Raw genomic sequence first — 19,164 nt, 5'->3', positions numbered from 1 at the left:
AGAATACGTTTATATATATGTGTGTGTGTGCGCGTATATATATATATATATATATATATATATATATATATATATATATATATATATATATATATATTTCTCCGCCGAAATCACTTTTAAACCCATTTCCACCTTTTTTTCCCTTCTCTTCCTCTTACTTTTTTTTCACGTTTTTTTACGTTTTTCTCCTTTTCGCCTCTTTTCTGGGCGTATTATTCTTCTTTTTCTTCTTTTTTTTCGTCTAATGCATACCCCATCAGTGCAGCAATGCTTATTCAATACCGCCAGCAGATGGAGACACTGGGGGATAATTTTCTAAGGATTTATACTGATTTTTCCTGTCTGAATTTGTCGCACAGAAAGTTGCAGGCCAAATATGTGTGACATTTCTGCGACTTTAGCTTCTAGAGCATTTTTACAACATTATACATAGGTGCTGAATACATAAAAAGCGACTGTTCAGCGACAGACAAGTCGCATCGGCTGAAAGTAGGCCAGAATGTCAGTCCATGTTGGAGCAGGTTTAGATACAGTCTAAAGTATAGATCTCAAAGTCTGTGCACAGAATTTAGCAAGGGCCTCGCACCTTCTGATGCATCAGGTAGGTGCACAATAGCATAGCCTAACCCTCTGTACTTTGGTCTATATTGATGCGGGACATAGACAGCCAGCTGATGACCAATCCATTAGTGCAATGGATGGCTGGAAGAATTTGTCTTTGCCTTTGCAATACCACAGAAGCAATGCATGGTCAATGTACAGCAATGACACACCTGTGTGAACAGCCAGGAGACCCCCCCCCCCCCATGTTATGTTACATAGTTACATAGTTAGTACGGTCGAAAAAAGACATATGTCCATCAAGTTCAACCAGGGAATTAAGGGGTAGGGGTGTGGCGCGATATTGGGGAAGGGATGAGATTTTATATTTCTTCATAAGCATTAATCTTATTTTGTCAATTAGGAACATTCAGCACCCACCCGCTATCAAGGCAGCTGCCTATCATGTCATGCCCTACCTGCACAGGTGTGCTGGCTACTCAAATGATCCAATTAAGGAGGCCATTTAGTCAGCAGCAGCAGAAGTCCTGTGCCTGGACGCTCCAACAGCGGCCAGACACAAGCAGAAGCAGAAGCAGCAGAAGCAGCAGCAGCACCACCTTTTGTTTTTTGGCTGCAGCAGCAGCAAGGCCCACAGGGCTGGCTAGCTGGCTAGCCAGCAAGCAGGTAGCAATGAAAGTAGGAATCTTTCTTTTTAACCCTGTAAGGGGGTGGTGCACTGTACCCGAAGATACTGCCATATCGGGTCAATGCATAGGGCGACGGAAGCAAGCTTCGAAATCGGCCCCCGTTCTCAAAAATCCATTTAATATATGGTCCCCAGATAGGGGACGTATCAGATATTAAACTGATAAGAACAGATACTACACTTGATCTTAGCCAAAAGGCCGAGAAGCGATAACCGTGAAAGGGGCGGGCCCAACAAGGTGCCCTTCATGGGCACTATCACTGCTTGCTGTCAGGGAGGCTGCCAGACAATTTTCCATGCACACTCTGGGCTGGGGGGCAGTCAACCACCAGTACACACAGCAGAACCTAAACCCATACCATTATTGCTAAGCAGCAAGACAGGGGCCCATTGCACTCCCACGGGGCCTTTTTAAATGCAATCCATAACCCGGATTTGCCAGGAACCCTTCTTACTCCTCCTACTTGCATGTGACACTGGGCTTAGGATCTGCATAGGAAACACACACACAAGCACACACCTACCTTTGTTGCCTGCAGATGCCTCCTTGGCTGTCCCCAAACGGTATCAAACCAACACCCACGGGAAGCTGTAAGCATAGAGGACATGCCTGCACCCCATTGGACTTACCTGTGTGGGTTAAACCCGGGTTATTTGACAACCTATGGCGGTGATGGTTCTGCTCAGGCAGAGCAGTGCTGATGCTCCTCATAAAGCTGTCGCTGCTGTGAAGGTTCTAGGTGACATCACAAATCCCTATGGTTACATACACAACAAAGCTGGGTTGTTGTTGTTTACACTCTGCAAGGCCTGTGGAAGTGAGTGACATCATAGCACTGTAGTTCTGAGGGTTCTAGATGGATGCAACAATCTCCTGTTGCTTCTATGAAGGCCATAATAGACGACATCACCAAACAGCTCCATAGTCACATACACAGCAAAGGAGAGATGTTGTTTACACCTAGTGATGTCAGTGGTATTGAGTGACATCACAGCACAGTGCTAAGGCTCCTGGGCCTGGACACAGCAGCGGCTGCAATATCTCAACGGAGAATACGTTTATATATATGTGTGTGTGTGCGCGATATATATATATATATATATATATATATATATATATTTCTCCGCCGAAATCACTTTTAAACCCATTTCCACCTTTTTTTCCCTTCTCTTCCTCTTACTTTTTTTTCACGTTTTTTTACGTTTTTCTCCTTTTCGCCTCTTTTCTGGGCGTATTATTCTTCTTTTTCTTCTTTTTTTTCGTCTAATGCATACCCCATCAGTGCAGCAATGCTTATTCAATACCGCCAGCAGATGGAGACACTGGGGGATAATTTTCTAAGGATTTATACTGATTTTTCCTGTCTGAATTTGTCGCACAGAAAGTTGCAGGCCAAATATGTGTGACATTTCTGCGACTTTAGCTTCTAGAGCATTTTTACAACATTATACATAGGTGCTGAATACATAAAAAGCGACTGTTCAGCGACAGACAAGTCGCATCGGCTGAAAGTAGGCCAGAATGTCAGTCCATGTTGGAGCAGGTTTAGATACAGTCTAAAGTATAGATCTCAAAGTCTGTGCACAGAATTTAGCAAGGGCCTCGCACCTTCTGATGCATCAGGTAGGTGCACAATAGCATAGCCTAACCCTCTGTACTTTGGTCTATATTGATGCGGGACATAGACAGCCAGCTGATGACCAATCCATTAGTGCAATGGATGGCTGGAAGCATTTGTCTTTGCCTTTGCAATACCACAGAAGCAATGCATGGTCAATGTACAGCAATGACACACCTGTGTGAACAGCCAGGAGACCCCCCCCCCCCCCATGTTATGTTACATAGTTACATAGTTAGTACGGTCGAAAAAAGACATATGTCCATCAAGTTCAACCAGGGAATTAAGGGGTAGGGGTGTGGCGCGATATTGGGGAAGGGATGAGATTTTATATTTCTTCATAAGCATTAATCTTATTTTGTCAATTAGGAACATTCAGCACCCACCCGCTATCAAGGCAGCTGCCTATCATGTCATGCCCTACCTGCACAGGTGTGCTGGCTACTCAAATGATCCAATTAAGGAGGCCATTTAGTCAGCAGCAGCAGAAGTCCTGTGCCTGGACGCTCCAACAGCGGCCAGACACAAGCAGAAGCAGAAGCAGCAGAAGCAGCAGCAGCACCACCTTTTGTTTTTTGGCTGCAGCAGCAGCAAGGCCCACAGGGCTGGCTAGCTGGCTAGCCAGCAAGCAGGTAGCAATGAAAGTAGGAATCTTTCTTTTTAACCCTGTAAGGGGGTGGTGCACTGTACCCGAAGATACTGCCATATCGGGTCAATGCATAGGGCGACGGAAGCAAGCTTCGAAATCGGCCCCCGTTCTCAAAAATCCATTTAATATATGGTCCCCAGATAGGGGACGTATCAGATATTAAACTGATAAGAACAGATACTACACTTGATCTTAGCCAAAAGGCCGAGAAGCGATAACCGTGAAAGGGGCGGGCCCAACAAGGTGCCCTTCATGGGCACTATCACTGCTTGCTGTCAGGGAGGCTGCCAGACAATTTTCCATGCACACTCTGGGCTGGGGGGCAGTCAACCACCAGTACACACAGCAGAACCTAAACCCATACCATTATTGCTAAGCAGCAAGACAGGGGCCCATTGCACTCCCACGGGGCCTTTTTAAATGCAATCCATAACCCGGATTTGCCAGGAACCCTTCTTACTCCTCCTACTTGCATGTGACACTGGGCTTAGGATCTGCATAGGAAACACACACACAAGCACACACCTACCTTTGTTGCCTGCAGATGCCTCCTTGGCTGTCCCCAAACGGTATCAAACCAACACCCACGGGAAGCTGTAAGCATAGAGGACATGCCTGCACCCCATTGGACTTACCTGTGTGGGTTAAACCCGGGTTATTTGACAACCTATGGCGGTGATGGTTCTGCTCAGGCAGAGCAGTGCTGATGCTCCTCATAAAGCTGTCGCTGCTGTGAAGGTTCTAGGTGACATCACAAATCCCTATGGTTACATACACAACAAAGCTGGGTTGTTGTTGTTTACACTCTGCAAGGCCTGTGGAAGTGAGTGACATCATAGCACTGTAGTTCTGAGGGTTCTAGATGGATGCAACAATCTCCTGTTGCTTCTATGAAGGCCATAATAGACGACATCACCAAACAGCTCCATAGTCACATACACAGCAAAGGAGAGATGTTGTTTACACCTAGTGATGTCAGTGGTATTGAGTGACATCACAGCACAGTGCTAAGGCTCCTGGGCCTGGACACAGCAGCGGCTGCAATATCTCAACGGAGAATACGTTTATATATATGTGTGTGTGTGCGCGTATATATATATATATATATATATATATATATATATATATATTTCTCCGCCGAAATCACTTTTAAACCCATTTCCACCTTTTTTTCCCTTCTCTTCCTCTTACTTTTTTTTCACGTTTTTTTACGTTTTTCTCCTTTTCGCCTCTTTTCTGGGCGTATTATTCTTCTTTTTCTTCTTTTTTTTCGTCTAATGCATACCCCATCAGTGCAGCAATGCTTATTCAATACCGCCAGCAGATGGAGACACTGGGGGATAATTTTCTAAGGATTTATACTGATTTTTCCTGTCTGAATTTGTCGCACAGAAAGTTGCAGGCCAAATATGTGTGACATTTCTGCGACTTTAGCTTCTAGAGCATTTTTACAACATTATACATAGGTGCTGAATACATAAAAAGCGACTGTTCAGCGACAGACAAGTCGCATCGGCTGAAAGTAGGCCAGAATGTCAGTCCATGTTGGAGCAGGTTTAGATACAGTCTAAAGTATAGATCTCAAAGTCTGTGCACAGAATTTAGCAAGGGCCTCGCACCTTCTGATGCATCAGGTAGGTGCACAATAGCATAGCCTAACCCTCTGTACTTTGGTCTATATTGATGCGGGACATAGACAGCCAGCTGATGACCAATCCATTAGTGCAATGGATGGCTGGAAGCATTTGTCTTTGCCTTTGCAATACCACAGAAGCAATGCATGGTCAATGTACAGCAATGACACACCTGTGTGAACAGCCAGGAGACCCCCCCCCCCCCCCATGTTATGTTACATAGTTACATAGTTAGTACGGTCGAAAAAAGACATATGTCCATCAAGTTCAACCAGGGAATTAAGGGGTAGGGGTGTGGCGCGATATTGGGGAAGGGATGAGATTTTATATTTCTTCATAAGCATTAATCTTATTTTGTCAATTAGGAACATTCAGCACCCACCCGCTATCAAGGCAGCTGCCTATCATGTCATGCCCTACCTGCACAGGTGTGCTGGCTACTCAAATGATCCAATTAAGGAGGCCATTTAGTCAGCAGCAGCAGAAGTCCTGTGCCTGGACGCTCCAACAGCGGCCAGACACAAGCAGAAGCAGAAGCAGCAGAAGCAGCAGCAGCACCACCTTTTGTTTTTTGGCTGCAGCAGCAGCAAGGCCCACAGGGCTGGCTAGCTGGCTAGCCAGCAAGCAGGTAGCAATGAAAGTAGGAATCTTTCTTTTTAACCCTGTAAGGGGGTGGTGCACTGTACCCGAAGATACTGCCATATCGGGTCAATGCATAGGGCGACGGAAGCAAGCTTCGAAATCGGCCCCCGTTCTCAAAAATCCATTTAATATATGGTCCCCAGATAGGGGACGTATCAGATATTAAACTGATAAGAACAGATACTACACTTGATCTTAGCCAAAAGGCCGAGAAGCGATAACCGTGAAAGGGGCGGGCCCAACAAGGTGCCCTTCATGGGCACTATCACTGCTTGCTGTCAGGGAGGCTGCCAGACAATTTTCCATGCACACTCTGGGCTGGGGGGCAGTCAACCACCAGTACACACAGCAGAACCTAAACCCATACCATTATTGCTAAGCAGCAAGACAGGGGCCCATTGCACTCCCACGGGGCCTTTTTAAATGCAATCCATAACCCGGATTTGCCAGGAACCCTTCTTACTCCTCCTACTTGCATGTGACACTGGGCTTAGGATCTGCATAGGAAACACACACACAAGCACACACCTACCTTTGTTGCCTGCAGATGCCTCCTTGGCTGTCCCCAAACGGTATCAAACCAACACCCACGGGAAGCTGTAAGCATAGAGGACATGCCTGCACCCCATTGGACTTACCTGTGTGGGTTAAACCCGGGTTATTTGACAACCTATGGCGGTGATGGTTCTGCTCAGGCAGAGCAGTGCTGATGCTCCTCATAAAGCTGTCGCTGCTGTGAAGGTTCTAGGTGACATCACAAATCCCTATGGTTACATACACAACAAAGCTGGGTTGTTGTTGTTTACACTCTGCAAGGCCTGTGGAAGTGAGTGACATCATAGCACTGTAGTTCTGAGGGTTCTAGATGGATGCAACAATCTCCTGTTGCTTCTATGAAGGCCATAATAGACGACATCACCAAACAGCTCCATAGTCACATACACAGCAAAGGAGAGATGTTGTTTACACCTAGTGATGTCAGTGGTATTGAGTGACATCACAGCACAGTGCTAAGGCTCCTGGGCCTGGACACAGCAGCGGCTGCAATATCTCAACGGAGAATACGTTTATATATATGTGTGTGTGTGCGCGTATATATATATATATATATATATATATATATATATATATATATATATATATATATATTTCTCCGCCGAAATCACTTTTAAACCCATTTCCACCTTTTTTTCCCTTCTCTTCCTCTTACTTTTTTTTCACGTTTTTTTACGTTTTTCTCCTTTTCGCCTCTTTTCTGGGCGTATTATTCTTCTTTTTCTTCTTTTTTTTCGTCTAATGCATACCCCATCAGTGCAGCAATGCTTATTCAATACCGCCAGCAGATGGAGACACTGGGGGATAATTTTCTAAGGATTTATACTGATTTTTCCTGTCTGAATTTGTCGCACAGAAAGTTGCAGGCCAAATATGTGTGACATTTCTGCGACTTTAGCTTCTAGAGCATTTTTACAACATTATACATAGGTGCTGAATACATAAAAAGCGACTGTTCAGCGACAGACAAGTCGCATCGGCTGAAAGTAGGCCAGAATGTCAGTCCATGTTGGAGCAGGTTTAGATACAGTCTAAAGTATAGATCTCAAAGTCTGTGCACAGAATTTAGCAAGGGCCTCGCACCTTCTGATGCATCAGGTAGGTGCACAATAGCATAGCCTAACCCTCTGTACTTTGGTCTATATTGATGCGGGACATAGACAGCCAGCTGATGACCAATCCATTAGTGCAATGGATGGCTGGAAGCATTTGTCTTTGCCTTTGCAATACCACAGAAGCAATGCATGGTCAATGTACAGCAATGACACACCTGTGTGAACAGCCAGGAGACCCCCCCCCCCCCCCATGTTATGTTACATAGTTACATAGTTAGTACGGTCGAAAAAAGACATATGTCCATCAAGTTCAACCAGGGAATTAAGGGGTAGGGGTGTGGCGCGATATTGGGGAAGGGATGAGATTTTATATTTCTTCATAAGCATTAATCTTATTTTGTCAATTAGGAACATTCAGCACCCACCCGCTATCAAGGCAGCTGCCTATCATGTCATGCCCTACCTGCACAGGTGTGCTGGCTACTCAAATGATCCAATTAAGGAGGCCATTTAGTCAGCAGCAGCAGAAGTCCTGTGCCTGGACGCTCCAACAGCGGCCAGACACAAGCAGAAGCAGAAGCAGCAGAAGCAGCAGCAGCACCACCTTTTGTTTTTTGGCTGCAGCAGCAGCAAGGCCCACAGGGCTGGCTAGCTGGCTAGCCAGCAAGCAGGTAGCAATGAAAGTAGGAATCTTTCTTTTTAACCCTGTAAGGGGGTGGTGCACTGTACCCGAAGATACTGCCATATCGGGTCAATGCATAGGGCGACGGAAGCAAGCTTCGAAATCGGCCCCCGTTCTCAAAAATCCATTTAATATATGGTCCCCAGATAGGGGACGTATCAGATATTAAACTGATAAGAACAGATACTACACTTGATCTTAGCCAAAAGGCCGAGAAGCGATAACCGTGAAAGGGGCGGGCCCAACAAGGTGCCCTTCATGGGCACTATCACTGCTTGCTGTCAGGGAGGCTGCCAGACAATTTTCCATGCACACTCTGGGCTGGGGGGCAGTCAACCACCAGTACACACAGCAGAACCTAAACCCATACCATTATTGCTAAGCAGCAAGACAGGGGCCCATTGCACTCCCACGGGGCCTTTTTAAATGCAATCCATAACCCGGATTTGCCAGGAACCCTTCTTACTCCTCCTACTTGCATGTGACACTGGGCTTAGGATCTGCATAGGAAACACACACACAAGCACACACCTACCTTTGTTGCCTGCAGATACCTCCTTGGCTGTCCCCAAACGGTATCAAACCAACACCCACGGGAAGCTGTAAGCATAGAGGACATGCCTGCACCCCATTGGACTTACCTGTGTGGGTTAAACCCGGGTTATTTGACAACCTATGGCGGTGATGGTTCTGCTCAGGCAGAGCAGTGCTGATGCTCCTCATAAAGCTGTCGCTGCTGTGAAGGTTCTAGGTGACATCACAAATCCCTATGGTTACATACACAACAAAGCTGGGTTGTTGTTGTTTACACTCTGCAAGGCCTGTGGAAGTGAGTGACATCATAGCACTGTAGTTCTGAGGGTTCTAGATGGATGCAACAATCTCCTGTTGCTTCTATGAAGGCCATAATAGACGACATCACCAAACAGCTCCATAGTCACATACACAGCAAAGGAGAGATGTTGTTTACACCTAGTGATGTCAGTGGTATTGAGTGACATCACAGCACAGTGCTAAGGCTCCTGGGCCTGGACACAGCAGCGGCTGCAATATCTCAACGGAGAATACGTTTATATATATGTGTGTGTGTGCGCGTATATATATATATATATATATATATATATATATATATATATATTTCTCCGCCGAAATCACTTTTAAACCCATTTCCACCTTTTTTTCCCTTCTCTTCCTCTTACTTTTTTTTCAAGTTTTTTTACGTTTTTCTCCTTTTCGCCTCTTTTCTGGGCGTATTATTCTTCTTTTTCTTCTTTTTTTTCGTCTAATGCATACCCCATCAGTGCAGCAATGCTTATTCAATACCGCCAGCAGATGGAGACACTGGGGGATAATTTTCTAAGGATTTATACTGATTTTTCCTGTCTGAATTTGTCGCACAGAAAGTTGCAGGCCAAATATGTGTGACATTTCTGCGACTTTAGCTTCTAGAGCATTTTTACAACATTATACATAGGTGCTGAATACATAAAAAGCGACTGTTCAGCGACAGACAAGTCGCATCGGCTGAAAGTAGGCCAGAATGTCAGTCCATGTTGGAGCAGGTTTAGATACAGTCTAAAGTATAGATCTCAAAGTCTGTGCACAGAATTTAGCAAGGGCCTCGCACCTTCTGATGCATCAGGTAGGTGCACAATAGCATAGCCTAACCCTCTGTACTTTGGTCTATATTGATGCGGGACATAGACAGCCAGCTGATGACCAATCCATTAGTGCAATGGATGGCTGGAAGCATTTGTCTTTGCCTTTGCAATACCACAGAAGCAATGCATGGTCAATGTACAGCAATGACACACCTGTGTGAACAGCCAGGAGACCCCCCCCCATGTTATGTTACATAGTTACATAGTTAGTACGGTCGAAAAAAGACATATGTCCATCAAGTTCAACCAGGGAATTAAGGGGTAGGGGTGTGGCGCGATATTGGGGAAGGGATGAGATTTTATATTTCTTCATAAGCATTAATCTTATTTTGTCAATTAGGAACATTCAGCACCCACCCGCTATCAAGGCAGCTGCCTATCATGTCATGCCCTACCTGCACAGGTGTGCTGGCTACTCAAATGATCCAATTAAGGAGGCCATTTAGTCAGCAGCAGCAGAAGTCCTGTGCCTGGACGCTCCAACAGCAGCCAGACACAAGCAGAAGCAGAAGCAGCAGAAGCAGCAGCAGCACCACCTTTTGTTTCTTGGCTGCAGCAGCAGCAAGGCCCACAGGGCTGGCTAGCTGGCTAGCCAGCAAGCAGGTAGCAATGAAAGTAGGAATCTTTCTTTTTAACCCTGTAAGGGGGTGGTGCACTGTACCCGAAGATACTGCCATATCGGGTCAATGCATAGGGCGACGGAAGCAAGCTTCGAAATCGGCCCCCGTTCTCAAAAATCCATTTAATATATGGTCCCCAGATAGGGGACGTATCAGATATTAAACTGATAAGAACAGATACTACACTTGATCTTAGCCAAAAGGCCGAGAAGCGATAACCGTGAAAGGGGCGGGCCCAACAAGGTGCCCTTCATGGGCACTATCACTGCTTGCTGTCAGGGAGGCTGCCAGACAATTTTCCATGCACACTCTGGGCTGGGGGGCAGTCAACCACCAGTACACACAGCAGAACCTAAACCCATACCATTATTGCTAAGCAGCAAGACAGGGGCCCATTGCACTCCCACGGGGCCTTTTTAAATGCAATCCATAACCCGGATTTGCCAGGAACCCTTCTTACTCCTCCTACTTGCATGTGACACTGGGCTTAGGATCTGCATAGGAAACACACACACAAGCACACACCTACCTTTGTTGCCTGCAGATGCCTCCTTGGCTGTCCCCAAACGGTATCAAACCAACACCCACGGGAAGCTGTAAGCATAGAGGACATGCCTGCACCCCATTGGACTTACCTGTGTGGGTTAAACCCGGGTTATTTGACAACCTATGGCGGTGATGGTTCTGCTCAGGCAGAGCAGTGCTGATGCTCCTCATAAAGCTGTCGCTGCTGTGAAGGTTCTAGGTGACATCACAAATCCCTATGGTTACATACACAACAAAGCTGGGTTGTTGTTGTTTACACTCTGCAAGGCCTGTGGAAGTGAGTGACATCATAGCACTGTAGTTCTGAGGGTTCTAGATGGATGCAACAATCTCCTGTTGCTTCTATGAAGGCCATAATAGACGACATAACCAAACAGCTCCATAGTCACATACACAGCAAAGGAGAGATGTTGTTTACACCTAGTGATGTCAGTGGTATTGAGTGACATCACAGCACAGTGCTAAGGCTCCTGGGCCTGGACACAGCAGCGGCTGCAATATCTCAACGGAGAATACGTTTATATATATGTGTGTGTGTGCGCGTATATATATATATATATATATATATATATATATATATATTTCTCCGCCGAAATCACTTTTAAACCCATTTCCACCTTTTTTTCCCTTCTCTTCCTCTTACTTTTTTTTCACGTTTTTTTACGTTTTTCTCCTTTTCGCCTCTTTTCTGGGCGTATTATTCTTCTTTTTCTTCTTTTTTTTCGTCTAATGCATACCCCATCAGTGCAGCAATGCTTATTCAATACCGCCAGCAGATGGAGACACTGGGGGATAATTTTCTAAGGATTTATACTGATTTTTCCTGTCTGAATTTGTCGCACAGAAAGTTGCAGGCCAAATATGTGTGACATTTCTGCGACTTTAGCTTCTAGAGCATTTTTACAACATTATACATAGGTGCTGAATACATAAAAAGCGACTGTTCAGCGACAGACAAGTCGCATCGGCTGAAAGTAGGCCAGAATGTCAGTCCATGTTGGAGCAGGTTTAGATACAGTCTAAAGTATAGATCTCAAAGTCTGTGCACAGAATTTAGCAAGGGCCTCGCACCTTCTGATGCATCAGGTAGGTGCACAATAGCATAGCCTAACCCTCTGTACTTTGGTCTATATTGATGCGGGACATAGACAGCCAGCTGATGACCAATCCATTAGTGCAATGGATGGCTGGAAGAATTTGTCTTTGCCTTTGCAATACCACAGAAGCAATGCATGGTCAATGTACAGCAATGACACACCTGTGTGAACAGCCAGGAGACCCCCCCCCCCCCCCATGTTATGTTACATAGTTACATAGTTAGTACGGTCGAAAAAAGACATATGTCCATCAAGTTCAACCAGGGAATTAAGGGGTAGGGGTGTGGCGCGATATTGGGGAAGGGATGAGATTTTATATTTCTTCATAAGCATTAATCTTATTTTGTCAATTAGGAACATTCAGCACCCACCCGCTATCAAGGCAGCTGCCTATCATGTCATGCCCTACCTGCACAGGTGTGCTGGCTACTCAAATGATCCAATTAAGGAGGCCATTTAGTCAGCAGCAGCAGAAGTCCTGTGCCTGGACGCTCCAACAGCGGCCAGACACAAGCAGAAGCAGAAGCAGCAGAAGCAGCAGCACCACCACCTTTTGTTTTTTGGCTGCAGCAGCAGCAAGGCCCACAGGGCTGGCTAGCTGGCTAGCCAGCAAGCAGGTAGCAATGAAAGTAGGAATCTTTCTTTTTAACCCTGTAAGGGGGTGGTGCACTGTACCCGAAGATACTGCCATATCGGGTCAATGCATAGGGCGACGGAAGCAAGCTTCGAAATCGGCCCCCGTTCTCAAAAATCCATTTAATATATGGTCCCCAGATAGGGGACGTATCAGATATTAAACTGATAAGAACAGATACTACACTTGATCTTAGCCAAAAGGCCGAGAAGCGATAACCGTGAAAGGGGCGGGCCCAACAAGGTGCCCTTCATGGGCACTATCACTGCTTGCTGTCAGGGAGGCTGCCAGACAATTTTCCATGCACACTCTGGGCTGGGGGGCAGTCAACCACCAGTACACACAGCAGAACCTAAACCCATACCATTATTGCTAAGCAGCAAGACAGGGGCCCCACTCCCACGGGGCCTTTTTAAATGCAATCCATAACCCGGATTTGCCAGGAACCCTTCTTACTCCTCCTACTTGCATGTGACACTGGGCTTAGGATCTGCATAGGAAACACACACACAAGCACACACCTACCTTTGTTGCCTGCAGATGCCTCCTTGGCTGTCCCCAAACGGTATCAAACCAACACCCACGGGAAGCTGTAAGCATAGAGGACATGCCTGCACCCCATTGGACTTACCTGTGTGGGTTAAACCCGGGTTATTTGACAACCTATGGCGGTGATGGTTCTGCTCAGGCAGAGCAGTGCTGATGCTCCTCATAAAGCTGTCGCTGCTGTGAAGGTTCTAGGTGACATCACAAATCCCTATGGTTACATACACAACAAAGCTGGGTTGTTGTTGTTTACACTCTGCAAGGCCTGTGGAAGTGAGTGACATCATAGCACTGTAGTTCTGAGGGTTCTAGATGGATGCAACAATCTCCTGTTGCTTCTATGAAGGCCATAATAGACGACATCACCAAACAGCTCCATAGTCACATACACAGCAAAGGAGAGATGTTGTTTACACCTAGTGATGTCAGTGGTATTGAGTGACATCACAGCACAGTGCTAAGGCTCCTGGGCCTGGACACAGCAGCGGCTGCAATATCTCAACGGAGAATACGTTTATATATATGTGTGTGTGTGCGCGTATATATATATATATATATATATATATATATATATATATATATATATTTCTCCGCCGAAATCACTTTTAAACCCATTTCCACCTTTTTTTCCCTTCTCTTCCTCTTACTTTTTTTTCACGTTTTTTTACGTTTTTCTCCTTTTCGCCTCTTTTCTGGGCGTATTATTCTTCTTTTTCTTCTTTTTTTTCGTCTAATGCATACCCCATCAGTGCAGCAATGCTTATTCAATACCGCCAGCAGATGGAGACACTGGGGGATAATTTTCTAAGGATTTATACTGATTTTTCCTGTCTGAATTTGTCGCACAGAAAGTTGCAGGCCAAATATGTGTGACATTTCTGCGACTTTAGCTTCTAGAGCATTTTTACAACATTATACATAGGTGCTGAATACATAAAAAGCGACTGTTCAGCGACAGACAAGTCGCATCGGCTGAAAGTAGGCCAGAATGTCAGTCCATGTTGGAGCAGGTTTAGATACAGTCTAAAGTATAGATCTCAAAGTCTGTGCACAGAATTTAGCAAGGGCCTCGCACCTTCTGATGCATCAGGTAGGTGCACAATAGCATAGCCTAACCCTCTGTACTTTGGTCTATATTGATGCGGGACATAGACAGCCAGCTGATGACCAATCCATTAGTGCAATGGATGGCTGGAAGCATTTGTCTTTGCCTTTGCAATACCACAGAAGCAATGCATGGTCAATGTACAGCAATGACACACCTGTGTGAACAGCCAGGAGACCCCCCCCCATGTTATGTTACATAGTTACATAGTTAGTACGGTCGAAAAAAGACATATGTCCATCAAGTTCAACCAGGGAATTAAGGGGTAGGGGTGTGGCGCGATATTGGGGAAGGGATGAGATTTTATATTTCTTCATAAGCATTAATCTTATTTTGTCAATTAGGAACATTCAGCACCCACCCGCTATCAAGGCAGCTGCCTATCATGTCATGCCCTACCTGCACAGGTGTGCTGGCTACTCAAATGATCCAATTAAGGAGGCCATTTAGTCAGCAGCAGCAGAAGTCCTGTGCCTGGACGCTCCAACAGCGGCCAGACACAAGCAGAAGCAGCAGAAGCAGCAGCAGCACCACCTTTTGTTTTTTGGCTGCAGCAGCAGCAAGGCCCACAGGGCTGGCTAGCTGGCTAGCCAGCAAGCAGGTAGCAATGAAAGTAGGAATCTTTCTTTTTAACCCTGTAAGGGGGTGGTGCACTGTACCCGAAGATACTGCCATATCGGGTCAATGCATAGGGCGACGGAAGCAAGCTTCGAAATCGGCCCCCGTTCTCAAAAATCCATTTAATATATGGTCCCCAGATAGGGGACGTATCAGATATTAAACTGATAAGAACAGATACTACACTTGATCTTAGCCAAAAGGCCGAGAAGCGATAACCGTGAAAGGGGCGGGCCCAACAAGGTGCCCTTCATGGGCACTATCACTGCTTGCTGTCAGGGAGGCTGCCAGACAATTTTCCATGCACACTCTGGGCTGGGGGGCAGTCAACCACCAGTACACACAGCAGAACCTAAACCCATACCATTATTGCTAAGCAGCAAGACAGGGGCCCATTGCACTCCCACGGGGCCTTTTTAAATGCAATCCATAACCCGGATTTGCCAGGAACCCTTCTTACTCCTCCTACTTGCATGTGACACTGGGCTTAGGATCTGCATAGGAAACACACACACAAGCACACACCTACCTTTGTTGCCTGCAGATGCCTCCTTGGCTGTCCCCAAACGGTATCAAACCAACACCCACGGGAAGCTGTAAGCATAGAGGACATGCCTGCACCCCATTGGACTTACCTGTGTGGGTTAAACCCGGGTTATTTGACAACCTATGGCGGTGATGGTTCTGCTCAGGCAGAGCAGTGCTGATGCTCCTCATAAAGCTGTCGCTGCTGTGAAGGTTCTAGGTGACATCACAAATCCCTATGGTTACATACACAACAAAGCTGGGTTGTTGTTGTTTACACTCTGCAAGGCCTGTGGAAGTGAGTGACATCATAGCACTGTAGTTCTGAGGGTTCTAGATGGATGCAACAATCTCCTGTTGCTTCTATGAAGGCCATAATAGACGACATAACCAAACAGCTCCATAGTCACATACACAGCAAAGGAGAGATGTTGTTTACACCTAGTGATGTCAGTGGTATTGAGTGACATCACAGCACAGTGCTAAGGCTCCTGGGCCTGGACACAGCAGCGGCTGCAATATCTCAACGGAGAATACGTTTATATATATGTGTGTGTGTGCGCGTATATATATATATATATATATATATATATATATATATATATATATATTTCTCCGCCGAAATCACTTTTAAACCCATTTCCACCTTTTTTTCCCTTCTCTTCCTCTTACTTTTTTTTCACGTTTTTTTACGTTTTTCTCCTTTTCGCCTCTTTTCTGGGCGTATTATTCTTCTTTTTCTTCTTTTTTTTCGTCTAATGCATACCCCATCAGTGCAGCAATGCTTATTCAATACCGCCAGCAGATGGAGACACTGGGGGATAATTTTCTAAGGATTTATACTGATTTTTCCTGTCTGAATTTGTCGCACAGAAAGTTGCAGGCCAAATATGTGTGACATTTCTGCGACTTTAGCTTCTAGAGCATTTTTACAACATTATACATAGGTGCTGAATACATAAAAAGCGACTGTTCAGCGACAGACAAGTCGCATCGGCTGAAAGTAGGCCAGAATGTCAGTCCATGTTGGAGCAGGTTTAGATACAGTCTAAAGTATAGATCTCAAAGTCTGTGCACAGAATTTAGCAAGGGCCTCGCACCTTCTGATGCATCAGGTAGGTGCACAATAGCATAGCCTAACCCTCTGTACTTTGGTCTATATTGATGCGGGACATAGACAGCCAGCTGATGACCAATCCATTAGTGCAATGGATGGCTGGAAGAATTTGTCTTTGCCTTTGCAATACCACAGAAGCAATGCATGGTCAATGTACAGCAATGACACACCTGTGTGAACAGCCAGGAGACCCCCCCCCCCCCCATGTTATGTTACATAGTTACATAGTTAGTACGGTCGAAAAAAGACATATGTCCATCAAGTTCAACCAGGGAATTAAGGGGTAGGGGTGTGGCGCGATATTGGGGAAGGGATGAGATTTTATATTTCTTCATAAGCATTAATCTTATTTTGTCAATTAGGAACATTCAGCACCCACCCGCTATCAAGGCAGCTGCCTATCATGTCATGCCCTACCTGCACAGGTGTGCTGGCTACTCAAATGATCCAATTAAGGAGGCCATTTAGTCAGCAGCAGCAGAAGTCCTGTGCCTGGACGCTCCAACAGCGGCCAGACACAAGCAGAAGCAGAAGCAGCAGAAGCAGCAGCACCACCACCTTTTGTTTTTTGGCTGCAGCAGCAGCAAGGCCCACAGGGCTGGCTAGCTGGCTAGCCAGCAAGCAGGTAGCAATGAAAGTAGGAATCTTTCTTTTTAACCCTGTAAGGGGGTGGTGCACTGTACCCGAAGATACTGCCATATCGGGTCAATGCATAGGGCGACGGAAGCAAGCTTCGAAATCGGCCCCCGTTCTCAAAAATCCATTTAATATATGGACCCCAGATAGGGGACGTATCAGATATTAAACTGATAAGAACAGATACTACACTTGATCTTAGCCAAAAGGCCGAGAAGCGATAACCGTGAAAGGGGCGGGCCCAACAAGGTGCCCTTCATGGGCACTATCACTGCTTGCTGTCAGGGAGGCTGCCAGACAATTTTCCATGCACACTCTGGGCTGGGGGGCAGTCAACCACCAGTACACACAGCAGAACCTAAACCCATACCATTATTGCTAAGCAGCAAGACAGGGGCCCATTGCACTCCCACGGGGCCTTTTTAAATGCAATCCATAACCCGGATTTGCCAGGAACCCTTCTTACTCCTCCTACTTGCATGTGACACTGGGCTTAGGATCTGCATAGGAAACACACACACAAGCACACACCTACCTTTGTTGCCTGCAGATGCCTCCTTGGCTGTCCCCAAACGGTATCAAACCAACACCCACGGGAAGCTGTAAGCATAGAGGACATGCCTGCACCCCATTGGACTTACCTGTGTGGGTTAAACCCGGGTTATTTGACAACCTATGGCGGTGATGGTTCTGCTCAGGCAGAGCAGTGCTGATGCTCCTCATAAAGCTGTCGCTGCTGTGAAGGTTCTAGGTGACATCACAAATCCCTATGGTTACATACACAACAAAGCTGGGTTGTTGTTGTTTACACTCTGCAAGGCCTGTGGAAGTGAGTGACATCATAGCACTGTAGTTCTGAGGGTTCTAGATGGATGCAACAATCTCCTGTTGCTTCTATGAAGGCCATAATAGATGACATCACCAAACAGCTCCATAGTCACATACACAGCAAAGGAGAGATGTTGTTACACCTAGTGATGTCAGTGGTATTGAGTGACATCACAGCACAGTGCTAAGGCTCCTGGGCCTGGACACAGCAGCGGCTGCAATATCTCAACGGAGAATACGTTTATATATATGTGTGTGTGTGCGCGTATATATATATATATATATATATATATATATATATATATATATTTCTCCGCCGAAATCACTTTTAAACCCATTTCCACCTTTTTTTCCCTTCTCTTCCTCTTACTTTTTTTTCACGTTTTTTTACGTTTTTCTCCTTTTCGCCTCTTTTCTGGGCGTATTATTCTTCTTTTTCTTCTTTTTTTTCGTCTAATGCATACCCCATCAGTGCAGCAATGCTTATTCAATACCGCCAGCAGATGGAGACACTGGGGGATAATTTTCTAAGGATTTATACTGATTTTTCCTGTCTGAATTTGTCGCACAGAAAGTTGCAGGCCAAATATGTGTGACATTTCTGCGACTTTAGCTTCTAGAGCATTTTTACAACATTATACATAGGTGCTGAATACATAAAAAGCGACTGTTCAGCGACAGACAAGTCGCATCGGCTGAAAGTAGGCCAGAATGTCAGTCCATGTTGGAGCAGGTTTAGATACAGTCTAAAGTATAGATCTCAAAGTCTGTGCACAGAATTTAGCAAGGGCCTCGCACCTTCTGATGCATCAGGTAGGTGCACAATAGCATAGCCTAACCCTCTGTACTTTGGTCTATATTGATGCGGGACATAGACAGCCAGCTGATGACCAATCCATTAGTGCAATGGATGGCTGGAAGCATTTGTCTTTGCCTTTGCAATACCACAGAAGCAATGCATGGTCAATGTACAGCAATGACACACCTGTGTGAACAGCCAGGAGACCCCCCCCCCCCCATGTTATATTACATAGTTACATAGTTAGTACGGTCGAAAAAAGACATATGTCCATCAAGTTCAACCAGGGAATTAAGGGGTAGGGGTGTGGCGCGATATTGGGGAAGGGATGAGATTTTATATTTCTT

At 45.7% G+C, this 19,164-nt stretch overlaps 8 non-coding genes across 8 annotated transcripts; all 8 read right to left on the bottom strand.

The window, feature by feature from the left end:
* Nucleotides 1–1,269: 1,269 nt before the first annotated feature.
* Nucleotides 1,270–1,460, bottom strand: LOC130321248 (U2 spliceosomal RNA). Its single transcript, XR_008867002.1, has one exon. It is a non-coding gene; the product is annotated as a U2 spliceosomal RNA (small nuclear RNA).
* Nucleotides 1,461–3,542: 2,082 nt separating this feature from the next.
* On the bottom strand, nucleotides 3,543–3,733 carry LOC130321247 (U2 spliceosomal RNA). The gene has a single exon (XR_008867001.1). It is a non-coding gene; the product is annotated as a U2 spliceosomal RNA (small nuclear RNA).
* Nucleotides 3,734–5,821: 2,088 nt separating this feature from the next.
* LOC130321268 (U2 spliceosomal RNA) lies at nucleotides 5,822–6,012 on the bottom strand. The gene has a single exon (XR_008867019.1). It is a non-coding gene; the product is annotated as a U2 spliceosomal RNA (small nuclear RNA).
* Nucleotides 6,013–8,116: 2,104 nt separating this feature from the next.
* LOC130321267 (U2 spliceosomal RNA) lies at nucleotides 8,117–8,307 on the bottom strand. Its single transcript, XR_008867018.1, has one exon. It is a non-coding gene; the product is annotated as a U2 spliceosomal RNA (small nuclear RNA).
* A 2,084-nt stretch (nucleotides 8,308–10,391) lies between these two features.
* LOC130321266 (U2 spliceosomal RNA) lies at nucleotides 10,392–10,582 on the bottom strand. The gene has a single exon (XR_008867017.1). It is a non-coding gene; the product is annotated as a U2 spliceosomal RNA (small nuclear RNA).
* Nucleotides 10,583–12,668: 2,086 nt separating this feature from the next.
* Nucleotides 12,669–12,859, bottom strand: LOC130321258 (U2 spliceosomal RNA). The gene has a single exon (XR_008867011.1). It is a non-coding gene; the product is annotated as a U2 spliceosomal RNA (small nuclear RNA).
* Nucleotides 12,860–14,937: 2,078 nt separating this feature from the next.
* On the bottom strand, nucleotides 14,938–15,128 carry LOC130321246 (U2 spliceosomal RNA). The gene has a single exon (XR_008867000.1). It is a non-coding gene; the product is annotated as a U2 spliceosomal RNA (small nuclear RNA).
* Nucleotides 15,129–17,221: 2,093 nt separating this feature from the next.
* LOC130321262 (U2 spliceosomal RNA) lies at nucleotides 17,222–17,412 on the bottom strand. Its single transcript, XR_008867015.1, has one exon. It is a non-coding gene; the product is annotated as a U2 spliceosomal RNA (small nuclear RNA).
* Nucleotides 17,413–19,164: the final 1,752 nt, after the last annotated feature.

The sequence above is a fragment of the Hyla sarda genome, unplaced genomic scaffold (assembly GCF_029499605.1).
Source record: "Hyla sarda isolate aHylSar1 unplaced genomic scaffold, aHylSar1.hap1 scaffold_2244, whole genome shotgun sequence".
Classification (NCBI taxonomy): domain Eukaryota; kingdom Metazoa; phylum Chordata; class Amphibia; order Anura; family Hylidae; genus Hyla; species Hyla sarda.
The sequence above is the reverse complement of the archived record's forward strand: the minus strand, read 5'-3'. Positions and strand labels throughout refer to the sequence as shown.